Source organism: Triticum aestivum, chromosome 3B (genome assembly GCF_018294505.1).
Source record: "Triticum aestivum cultivar Chinese Spring chromosome 3B, IWGSC CS RefSeq v2.1, whole genome shotgun sequence".
Lineage (NCBI taxonomy): Eukaryota > Viridiplantae > Streptophyta > Magnoliopsida > Poales > Poaceae > Triticum > Triticum aestivum.
The window spans coordinates 632,672,253-632,684,249 of NC_057801.1; positions in this window are offsets into that span (position 1 = coordinate 632,672,253).

Here is an 11,997-nt window from a genome sequence, read left to right on the forward strand (position 1 = left end):
AAGTAATGGCGCAGCTTTCTCGAGGCCATGAGAAGGCCGAAAAGAAATTTCTACACACCAGAGTACCTTGACCTAGCCCCCTGCAGAAGGGAACTGACAAAGTAAACTGGACGCTGCACCATTCTCTTCTGCATCTTATTACGCTCCTGCGCAGATCCATCCTTGTCGGGACCAGAGCTTGTCGGCGAAGCCCCCTGCTTGTCGCTGGATGCATCTGCCGTGGTTGCTGGCTCATCATCTGCCTCCCTCTCCGCTACTAACACTGCACTAACCACTTGATTGGTTGCCGCTATATACAGCAGCAACTTCTCTTGTGGCTTAGGTGCGACAAGTGTTGGAGTGGAGGACAGGTATCTCTTCAAGTCCTACAGTGCGGCCTCCGCCTCCGGAGTCCATTTCATTGGACCTGCCCTTTTCAATATTTTGAAAAACGGCAGGGCGCGCTCAGCAGACCTAGAGATAAACCTACTGAGAGCAGCCACGCAACCGGCAAGCCTTCGTACATCCTTGACGCGCTTTGGTGCTTCGATCTGCTCAATGGCCTTGATCTTGTCGGGATTGGCTTCAATTCCCCGCTGAGACACAAAGAACCTGAGAAGCTTGCCGGAGGGTACTCCAAACACGCACTTCTCGGGGTTAAGCTTGAGGTTGATCTTGCGCAGATTTGCAAATGTTTCGTCCAAATCTTGAATCAGGGTCGCCCTGTCCTTGCTCTTGACCACTATGTCATCCATGTAGGCTTCCACATTTCTGTGCATCTGCGGCTCAAAAGCGTGGTGGGCTACCCTTGCAAATGTTGAACCAGCATTCTTCAAACCGAAAGGCATCCGTACGAAACAGTACGTGCCACACGGGGTGACGAATGCGGTCTTCTCCTCATCCTCTTCTGCCATGAAGATCTGATGGTATCCTGAGTATGCATCAAGAAATGAAAGCAAATCACATCCGGCCGTGGAGTCAACAATCTGGTCGATGCGCGGCAAAGGAAATGGGTCTTTGGGACAAGCTTTATTAACATCGGTAAAGTCGATACAAAGCCTCCATTTCCCGTTTGCCTTGCGCATGACTACAGGATTGGCCAACCACGTAGGATGGAGCACCCCTCTGACAAGGCCTGCTGCTTCCAACTTCTTGATTTCTTCTGCGATGAATTCTTGGCGCTCCACTGCCTGTTTCCTGACTTCCTACTTGACGGGCCGCGCATGAGGACATACGGCAAGGTGGTGCTCAGTTACTTTCCTGGGAACACCGGGGATGTCGGACGGTTGCCACGCAAACACGTCGACGTTCGCCCACAGGAAAGCAACGAGCGCGCTTTCCTATTTGGGGTCGAGAGTGGCATTAATGGTGAAGGTACCACCAGTGCCGTCCTCCTTGGCGGACACCTTCTTGGTCTCTGGTGGGGCTGCCATTGTCTTCTTACACTTGCCGGTGGAGCTCGATGGTGCGTCCTCGACAGTAGCGCAGCACTCCGAAGAGGTGCGCTTGCCAGAGTGGGCATCAGAGCTCTTGCCATACTTGGTCTTCTTCTTCGCCCCGGGAGCTTCAGCGGCAAGTGACTTGCGGTCTGTTGCGGCTGCTGCTTCCCGGTAAATCTTGTCGGCGCAGATAAGGGCATCCTTCTTGTCGCCAGGGACAGAGATGACACTTATCGGGCCTGGCATCTTCAGTACATTGTATGCATAATGAGAGGATGCCATGAACTTGGCGAGTGCTGGACGTCCAAGTATCCCATTGTAAGGCAATGGAAAGTCAGCAACGTCAAAAGTGACCCTCTCAGTCCTGAAGTTCAACTCGCTACCAAATGTTACCGGCAACGTGATCTTTCCCTTCGGCTTGCTCCTTCCTGGATTGATTTCTTGAAATGTGCCGGTTTCTTCGAGCTCGCTGTCAGGGATCTGGAGTTTCTGGAGCACCGCGGAAGAGATCAGGTTCAAGCCGGCCCCGCCGTCAACTAACATCTTAGTGACCTTGAGGTTACGGATAGTTGGTGAAACCAACATCGGCAAGCACCCGACCGCAGTTATGTGATCAGGGTGGTCCTCAATATCAAAGATGATAGGCGCGCTGGACCATTTCAGAGGCTTGCGTGACTCGACGGGTGGTTCTGCTGCATTAACTTCCCGCACCCACTGCTTGAGCTGGCGGTGTGAAGTATGCAGAGAAGCACCGCCGTCAACGCACATGACCTCTGTGGCTTTCTGGAACTCCTGCTCATCAGTCTCCTCATCATCCATGTCTTCATCGTCGTCGTCATCTTCACCCTTGTCGCGGCCGCGAGGAGGTCTGTCTCCTTGCCGCTGCTTGGCCTTGCCGCGGCGTCCTCCTCGGCCGGGACCTTTCTTGCCGGATCCTCCAGCACCTTCCTGGGCTTTCTCCTTGTCGCGCCGCTCATATTCAGCTTTCTGTTGCTCAACAAGCTGCTCGACCTTCTTGCAGCTCTGGAGGTCATGGCCCTTGGTGCGGTGGATCTTGCAGTATTGCTTGTTGGTGCTGTCCTGCTTGTCGGCGACCGCCACAGCCTCTGCGGTAATCTCCTTGCCGGAGTCACCAGCTTTGGCTTTCTTGGCGCCACCACCGTTGCCGGACTGCTCGACGACTAGCACCTCTTTTCCTTTCTTCTTCCTGTTGTTCCGCCGCCGGTTTTTCTTTGCCGGGGCAGCATCCTCACTGTCAGACCCTCCTGCTCCTATATTCTCTCCGGGGAGTCTCCTCCCTTCCTCAGCACGTGCACACTTGTCAGCCAGGGCATATAGCTCACTGACATCTCTGATCTTGCACATCGCTATTTCCTCCCGCATCCTGCGGTTTCGCACGTTCTGATGGAACGCGCTGATCACCGCGGCAGGGTGGATGTCTGGGATGTTGTGCTGTACATTGCTGAATCTCTGAATGTACTTGCGTAGGGGTTCTCCTTCCTTCTGGGCGAGCAGATGAAGGTCACTCTCTTGTCCATGAGACTTGTGGCCGCCTGTGAAGGCGCCGACAAACTGATGGCATAGATCGGCCCAAGAGGATATGGAGTTGTCCGGCAAGTGCATGAGCCAGGATCTGACGTTGGGCTTGAGCACCAGCGGGAAGTAGTTGGCAAGGATCTTGTCGTCCCGTCCCCCGGCAGCCTGCACCGCAATGGTGTAGATGCTGAGGAACTCCGACGGATGTGTCTTGCCGTCGTACTTCTCCGGTACGTCTGGCTTAAAGTTCTTCGTGCTGGGCCACTGGACTTGCCGCAGCTCACGAGTGAGCGCAGGGCAACCTACCGCATACGGCAAGTTGCCTGGTTCCCCTGGCGCATGCATGTCAACAGAGGGCCCAGCGCGCTTGTCGGATTGATGTTGCGCTTCTCTTCGGCGCTCGATGCGAGTACGAGTGTCTTCTTGCTGTCGATCGTGAAGAACTCGGCGCTGATCGCGACGAGCTCGTGGATCCGACGATGCAGTGGAGTCGCTGTTGAAGTGGATCCGGCGAGTCGGCGATCTTGGCCTTTGGGGTGGAGAGTGCATGGTGGTTGCACCCCCACCGGTTTCGTCGCCACCGGCTCGTGCCTGGCAGTCCTGCCGCGGCCGCGATGCACTTGGCTGCCACGGAGTGTCGCCGTTGGCAAAGCCGATGAGACTTTGAATGGTGGCCCTCCATTGGTCGATCTTGTCTTCCGCTGGAGGGTAATCCAGGAGCAGTTGAGCTCGCGCCAAAGCTTCTGCTGGAGTGGTGGGCGGCAGTGGCGAACGGTGCGAGGAGCGGGATATGCTCGGACTTCTAACTATGTTAGAAGGAGCAGTATCCCGTCCAGGCGACCGTGTCTCTCTTGTGCCAGCACGTTGGCGTGCATGCTGGTCTTGAGCACCTCGAGATCCACCAGCTCGATCTTGTCCCAACGAACGTATGGTACTGCGAATACCATGACGCTGTCGGTCCTGCGCCTCCTGAGATGGGCGCGGTACATGTATGGACGCCGAGGTCTGCGCGGCCTTGTCCTTGGACCTCGCAGCATCGTGAGCTTCCTCGTCGATGTCCGTTCTTCCGCCGGCGCCTACTCCACCACCCGTTTGCTCCGGCGGTGATGGAAGTGACGTGGACAGAGCAGCTGCCGCCGAAGTCTTCTTCTTCGGTGGCATGTCGATGAACGCCGGATCCGGTTCACGTAATCTCGACGCCCCCTACCTGGCGCGCCAAAGATGTCGGGGAAACTGATCCACGAACACCTATGGGACCGGGGACCGTGGCCCCTTTCGGTTCGGCGGGGGGGGGGGGGGGGGGGGGGGGGGCAGAGGTCGCACAAAGAGCAGATCGAGGCGAAGCACACGAGCAGTTTACCCAGCTTCGGAGCTCTCCGGAGAGATAATACTCCTACTGCTGCTTGTCTGATTGTATTGTCTTCCTGCTCGAGAGAGCTAAGTGTTTTTCTGGCTTCCGAATGAGTCGAACCTCCTCCACGTTGCGCATGGGCCTCCTTTTCTACGCTAAAGGGGTCACCGACAGGTGGTAATGTGGACAAGGGTAAAAATGTAAAAAGAGAGGTGGTTGGTACAACTACCTGTACAGTGTATCCTACCTAACCCTGATGGCAGGGGACAAGGGCATTAAATGCCCGTCTGTGTCGCCCAAACAGTGCAGAAAGGTACCGTCAGGGACGCCACCGCTCGCCATGATGGCAGTCTTGTCAGCTTTGCATGCCACCACGCACCGCTGGCTGCACAGCCTCCCGCCATGCGCGCCTGGAAAGGCCCCCAGAGCGACATGTTGGTGGATGTGCTGGAGCGTGGGTATAGAGTGGCCGCCTGCCGCGGCAAGCGCCTTGCCGCGGCCGTTGTCTTGTCGGGTCCGGAAAGCTTATCGCTCACCGTGCCTTTCCGGGACGCGCGGCGCGTCGCGGCAAGCTCCTTGAAAATGCCTTGGTTGGCATTCCCGGCAAGCTCCTCTTGCCGGGGCCTTGTCTCCTGAGCTTGAATACTTTGTTCTTGAATGGCTCCAAAGGAACCACGGAGGACCTTGGTGGTCGCCCGGCAAGCCTTGCCGCGGGGTGCTGCAACTGCCCGTGCACAAGTTCGGGGTACTAGGGTACCCCTATTCTAGTACACCGACAATTTGTCTCATACGCTTCGTCGTTTTAATATCTTTCGTGAGTTTGATGGAAAGGAAAATTGTGCTCAAGTGCTAGAAGAAGAATGCATTAAAATGCTTGGTACTAAACCTTTGAGTGATGAGCATGATTGCAATGTTGTTAGTATGAACTCCTTGAATATCCATAGTACTAATGATGATTGCTCTAGTCATGATGAAAATGTCTCTCATAAGCTTGTCAACTTTTGTGGAGTGCATGTTTGCATGAACACACCAAATAGCGAAGATATATATTGCAAGAGGCATAAGCATTTAGAAACTAAATGGTTGCAAGAAAGGCTAAATGTGAGTGCTAAAAATTTAATTTTCCTTTGCCGTACTTGTGAACTTTGCAATGAACTTGGTCATTTACATCTCCTATGCAAATTATTTCATGATCGAATCGTGTCCAAAAATTCTGATGATTTGATTTCCCTTGCACATTATAATGAACTTAGTTTGCTTTTGGGTTATGAAGAATTTAAACGTTTAACTAAGGATCTTCCAGATTTTTCCCTTAAGAAATTCCTTGATATTGATCTAGAGAAGATTTATTTGTATTGTACGGTGAATTGCATTGAAAATGCTTATATTGCCAATCACCTAAAGAAAAGAAAACAAATAGAAGATGAAGAGAATACTAATGAAAGGGAAGAGACTTCCCATTATCCTCCTATTATTTTTTATGATGAATCAGGTATCGAGGAGGAGCCTTCTATTCAACCAATCTCATCAATAAGGAGCTCAAAGAAGATGGTTGAACCCACACATAATGTGAAGAAGAAAAGAAAGAGAAGGAGCAACAAATGTAAAAAGGTATCCCTCCCAAAGGATGTTGCTCCTACTACTCATTGTGATGATGATAATTGCTATACTATTGGTGCTATCCATACTACTAATGATGAGAATGATTATGCTTATGATATGATAAGGCCCAAGCTTTGGGAAGCTATGTTTGATGAGTATGAAATATTTGAGAATATATTTGCTGAAATTAATGTTTGTCCCAAGCTTGGGGATGCTATGTTTAATGAAGATGATATTTTTAGCATCCCAAGTTTTGATATGCAAAGTTGTTATGATGATATCATGCCTCTTACCTATGATGATTATATTGATGAAAGTGGGTTTGGAAGAGTTTCAACTTTAGGAAGTAGTGATCCCACTATTTTGGCGGATGTTGAATTTTATTGTGATGAATACGAAAGTGGATTTGGAAGAGTGTCAACTTTATTTATTAGTTCCACTATCTTGGGAGAGGTTTCAATCGATTATGATGAGAACGAAGTTACTACTTATGATGATTATTGTGATGAAACTTATGCTATAAAAAGTAGTGATGATTATATTTATAAATCTTGTCGTGATTATGATTACCCTTTTTCTGAACATTACTCTTTTAATGTGGAAACAATTTTTAGTGTTCAAGTCTCTTATGATACTCTCACTATTCCGAATGAGAAGAATTTTGCTTATGTGGAGAGTAATAAATTTTATATGCTTGTAGATCATGAAAAGAATTCTTTAGGTGCTGGTTATATTGTTGAATTCATTCATGATTCTACTGAAAATTATTATGAGGGAGGAACTTATTCTTGTAGGAATTGCAATAAATGTCAAGTTTCCTCCCTATGTGTTGAAAATCTTGAAGTTATGCTTGTTGTGCCATCCTATGCTAGTTGATTATTGTTCCCATAATTTGTTTGCTCACAAAATACCTATGCATAGGAAGTGGGTTAGACTTAAATGTGTTAGTCATATGCTTCATGATGCTCCCGTTATGTTTCAATTCTTATCTTTTATGTGAGCATCATTGCCATCATCATGCATAGCTAAAAAGGCATTAAAGAAAAGCGCTTGTTGGGAGACAACCCAATATTTATCCCTACTGTTTGTGTGTGTTCACATGATTATGCTACTGTAGTAATCATGTTTTATAGCTTTTGTTTCAATAAAGTGCCAAGTAGAACCTTTGGGAAGACTTGGGTGAAGTTTATGTGATCTTGCTGTAAACAAACAGAAACTTTTGCGCTCACGAGATTAGCTGCCATTGTTTACTGGATAGTGATTTTAGGTTGATTCTTTTTGAATATGATTAATAGACAAATTACTCAGGTCCAACAATTTATTTCAGAATTTGTTGTGTTACATAAGTATACGTTTGGTACAAATTACACAGACTGTTCTGTTTTTGACAGATTCTGTTTTCTATGTGTTGTTTGCTTATTTTGATGAATCTATGAGTAGTATCGGAGGGTATGAACCATAGATAAGTTAGAATACAGTAGATATTACACCAATATGAATTTAGAATGATTTAATTACAGTACCTAAGTGGTGGATTTGTTTTCTTATACTAACGGAGCTTACGAGTTTTGTTTTGAGTTTTGTGTGGTTGAAGTTTGCAAGTTTTGGGTAATGAATTGATGGACTATGGAATAAGGAGTGGCAAGAGCCTAAGATTGGGGATGACCAAGGCACCCCAAGGTAAATTCAAGGATGACCAAGAGCCTAAGCTTGGGGATGCCCCGGAAGGCATCTCCTCTTTCGTCTTCGTTCATCGGTAACTTTACTTGGAGCTATATTTTTATTCGCCACATGATATGTGTTTTGCTTGGAGCGTCATTTTATTTTGTTAGTATTTGATTTCTGTTATTTAGAATAATGTTTTTCATCTTTAGTTTCAATAAAAATGTCAAGGATAGCCTTTACCATGCTTATTTTGCTAGTATACATGTTGCTGTTTGAAAACAGAAAGTTTACTGCTGTTGCAAAAATTCCCTATAAAAGTAAGAGAATGGTATAATGTTGAATATTTTTGAATATTGAGCTCTGATAAATCTTATACAGATTAGTAGTTTTCTCATAATTTTTGGAGTTAGGGAAGTATTGATACTCTTGCACTCTTTACAGACTGTACTGTTTTGGTAGATTGCTGTTATGGTTGCATTGTTTGCATACGTTTGCTTGTTTAATGATTCTATTTGAGGATAGGAGTATTAAATATGCAGAGACATTTAGTATGCAATGTTGAATAATAATTTTAGTGATATGTTACAGTAGAAAATGATAAGGTTTTGCATTGTTTTATACTAACCTATCTCACGAGTTCTTGTTGAGTTTGGTGTGGATGAAGCTTTTGATAAAAAGAGAAACCATGATATGAGAGGAATTAAGGAGACATAAAAGCTCAATCTTGGGGATGCGGAAGGCACCCCAAGATGATATTTCAAGAAGACTCAAGTATCTAAGCTTGGGTATGCCCCGGTAGGCATCCAACCTTTCCTCTTCAACAACTATCGGTTAGTATCGGTTGAGCCTAAGTTTTTGCTTCTTCACATGAGTTGTGCTATCCTTGCAATGTCATTTTATTTTGTTTTGCTTGCTGTTTGAATACAATACCAAGATCTGAAATTCTTTAATGAGAGAGAGTCTTCACATAGTTATGTAATTATTTAGCTACTCATTGATCTTCACTTATATCTTGTTGGAGTAGTTTGTCATTTGCTCTAGTGCTTCACTTATATCTTTTAGAGCATGGCGGTGGTTTTATTTTGTAGAAATTAATGAACTCTCATGCTTCACTTATATTATTTTGAGAGTCTTAAACAACATGGTTATTTGAATGAAAACTATCATAGGAAGTGAATTGGATGCTATGATCAATTTGATACTTGATAATTGTTTTGAGATGTGGAAGTAGTGATATTAAAGTCATGATAGTTGGGTGATTATAAATTTAAAGAATACTTGTGTTGAAGTTAGCAAGTCCTGTAGCATGCACGTATGGTTAAAGTTGTTTAACAAATTTGAAACATGAAGTGTGCCTGGCTTGTGCATCCTTATGAGTGGCAGTCGGGGATGAGCGATGGTCGTTTCCTACCAATCTATCCCCCTAGGAGCCTGCGCGTAGTGCTTGGTTTTGGATGACTTCTAAATTTTTGCAATAAGTATATGAGTTCTTTTGACTAATGTTGAGTCCATGGATTATACGTACTTTTACCTTTCCACCATTGCTAGCCTCTTCGGTACCGTGCATTGCCCTTTCTCACCTCGAGAGTTGGTGCAAACTTCGCCGGTGCATCCAAACCCCGTGATTTGATACGCTCTATCACACATAAACCTCCTTATATCTTCCTCAAAACAGCCACCATACCTACCTATTATGGCATTTCCATAGCCATTCCGAGATATATTGCCATGCAACTTTCCACCGTTCTGTTCATCATCATCATGACATACTTTACTTTTGTCATATTATCATTGCATGATCATGTAGTTGATATCGTATTTGTGGCAAAGCCACCATGCATTATTTTTCATACATGTCACTCTTGATTCATTGCACCATCCCGGTACACCGCCGGAGGCATTCATTTAGAGTCATATCTTGTTCTAGTTTCGAGTTGTAATTCTTATGTTGTAAACAATGAAAGTGTGATGATCATCATTATTAGAGCATTGCCCAAAAAGAAAAAAAGAAAGGCCAAAAGAAAAAAAAGAAAGGCCAAAGAAAAAAAGAGAAAAGAAAAAAAGGAAAAAGAAAAAAAAAGGAAAAGAAAAAAGGAAATAAATAAAAAGGGCAATGCTACTATCTCTTTTTCCACACTTGTGCTTCAAAGTAGCACCTTGTTCTTCATGTAGTGAGTCTCATATATTGTGCTTCAAAGTAGCACCATGTTCTTCATGTACTGAGTCTCATAGGTTGTCTTTTTCATACTAGTGGGAATTTTTCATTATAGAACTTGGCTTGTATATTCCTACAATGGGCTTCCTCAAATGCCCTAGGTCTTCATGAGCAAGCAAGTTGGATGCACACCCACCAGTTTTCTTTTTCTTGAGCATTCATTTATAGCTCTAGTGCATCCTTTGCATGGCAATCCCTACTCCTCATGTTGACATCAATTGATGGGCATCTCCATAGCCCGTTGATTATCCTCGTCAATGTGAGACTTTCTCCTTTTTTGTCTTCTCCACACAACCCCCATCATTATATTCTATTCCACCCATAGTGCTATATCCATGGCTCACGCTCATGTATTGCGTGAAGGTTGAAAAAGTTTGAGATTATCTAAGTATGAAACAATTGCTTGGCTTGTCATCGGGGGTATAGAAGTTGGGAACATCTTTGTGTGACGAAAATGAAGCATAGCCTAACTATATGATTTTGTAGGGATGAACTTTCTTTTGCCATATTATTTTGAGAAGACATGATTACTTTGATTAGTATGCTTGAAGTATTACTATTTCTTTTATCAATATGAACTTTTATCTTGAATCATTTGGATCTGAACATTCATGCCACAATAAAGAGAAATACATTGAGAATTATGCTAGGTAGCATTCCACATCAAAAATTCTGTTTTTATCATTTACCTACTCGAGGACGAGCAAGAATTAAGCTTGGGGATGCTTGATACGTCTCCAACGTATCTATAATTTTTTATTGTTCCATGCTATTATATTATCAGTTTTGAATGATTATGGGCTTTATTATACACTTTTATATTACTTTTGGTACTAACCTATTAACCGGAGGCCCGGCCCATATTGTTGTTTTAGTATTTCGAAGAAAAGGAATATCAAACGGAGTCCAAACGGATGAAACCTTCCGGCAACGTGATTTTTTGGGAAGAAACCCAGGAGACTTGGAGTTTACGTCAGAAGACCCTCGAGGAGGCCAGGAGATAGGGGGCGCCCCCCTACTTGGGTGCGCCCCCTGGTCTCGTGGGCCCTCAAGCACCTCCCAACCGACTTCTTTCACCTATATAAGCCTACGTACCCTAAAAACGTCAAATATCAAGATAGATCGGGAGTTCCGCCGCCGCAAGCCTCTGTAGCCACCAGAAACCTCTCGAGAGCCCTTCCCAGCAACCCTGCCGGAGGGGGAGCCCATCACCGGTGGCCATATTCATCATCCCGGCGCTCTCCCATGACGAGGAGGGAGTAGTTCACCCTCGAGACTGAGGGTATGTACCAGTAGCTATGTGTTTGGATCTCTCTCTCTCTCTCTCGAGTTCTCTCTCGTGTTCCCTCTATGTCACGATCTTACTGTATATCGAGCTTTGCTATTATAGTTGGATCTTATGATGTTTCTCCCCCTTTACTCTCTTGTGATGAATTGAGTTTTCCTCTTGAAGTTATCTTATCGGATTGAGTCTTTAAGGATTTGAGAACACTTGATGTATGTCTTGCCGTGCTTATCTATGGTGACAATGGGATATCATGTGCCACTTGATGTATGTTTTGGTGACCAACTTGTGGGTTCCGCCCATGAACCTATGCATAGGGGTTGGCACACGTTTTTGTCTTAACTCTCCGGTAGAAACTTCAAGGCATTCTTTGAAGTACTTTGTGTTGGTTGAATAGATGAATCTGAGATTGTGTGATGCATATCGTATAATCATGCCCACGGATACTTGAGGTGACAATGGAGTATCTAGGTGACATTAGGGTTTTGGTTGATTTGTGTCTTAAGGTGTTATTCTAGTATGAACTCTATGATGGATTGAGCAGAAAGAATAGCTTCATGTTATTTTACTACGAACTCTTGAATATATAGAACAGAAAGGATAACTTTGAGGTGGTTTCGTACCCTAACATAATCTCTTCGTTCGTTCTCCTCTATTAGTGTCTTTGGAGTGACTCTTAGTTGCATGTTGAGGGATTGTTATATGATCTATCTATGTTATTATTGTTGAGAGAACTTGCACTAGTGAAAGTATGAACCCTAGGCCTTGTTTCCTACCATTGCAATACCGTTTACGCTCACTTTTATCATTAGTTACCTTGCTGTTTTTATAATTTCAGATTACAATAACTTTATCTACTATCCATATTGCACTTGTATCACCATCTCTTCGCCGAACTAGTGCACCTATACAATTTGCCATTGTA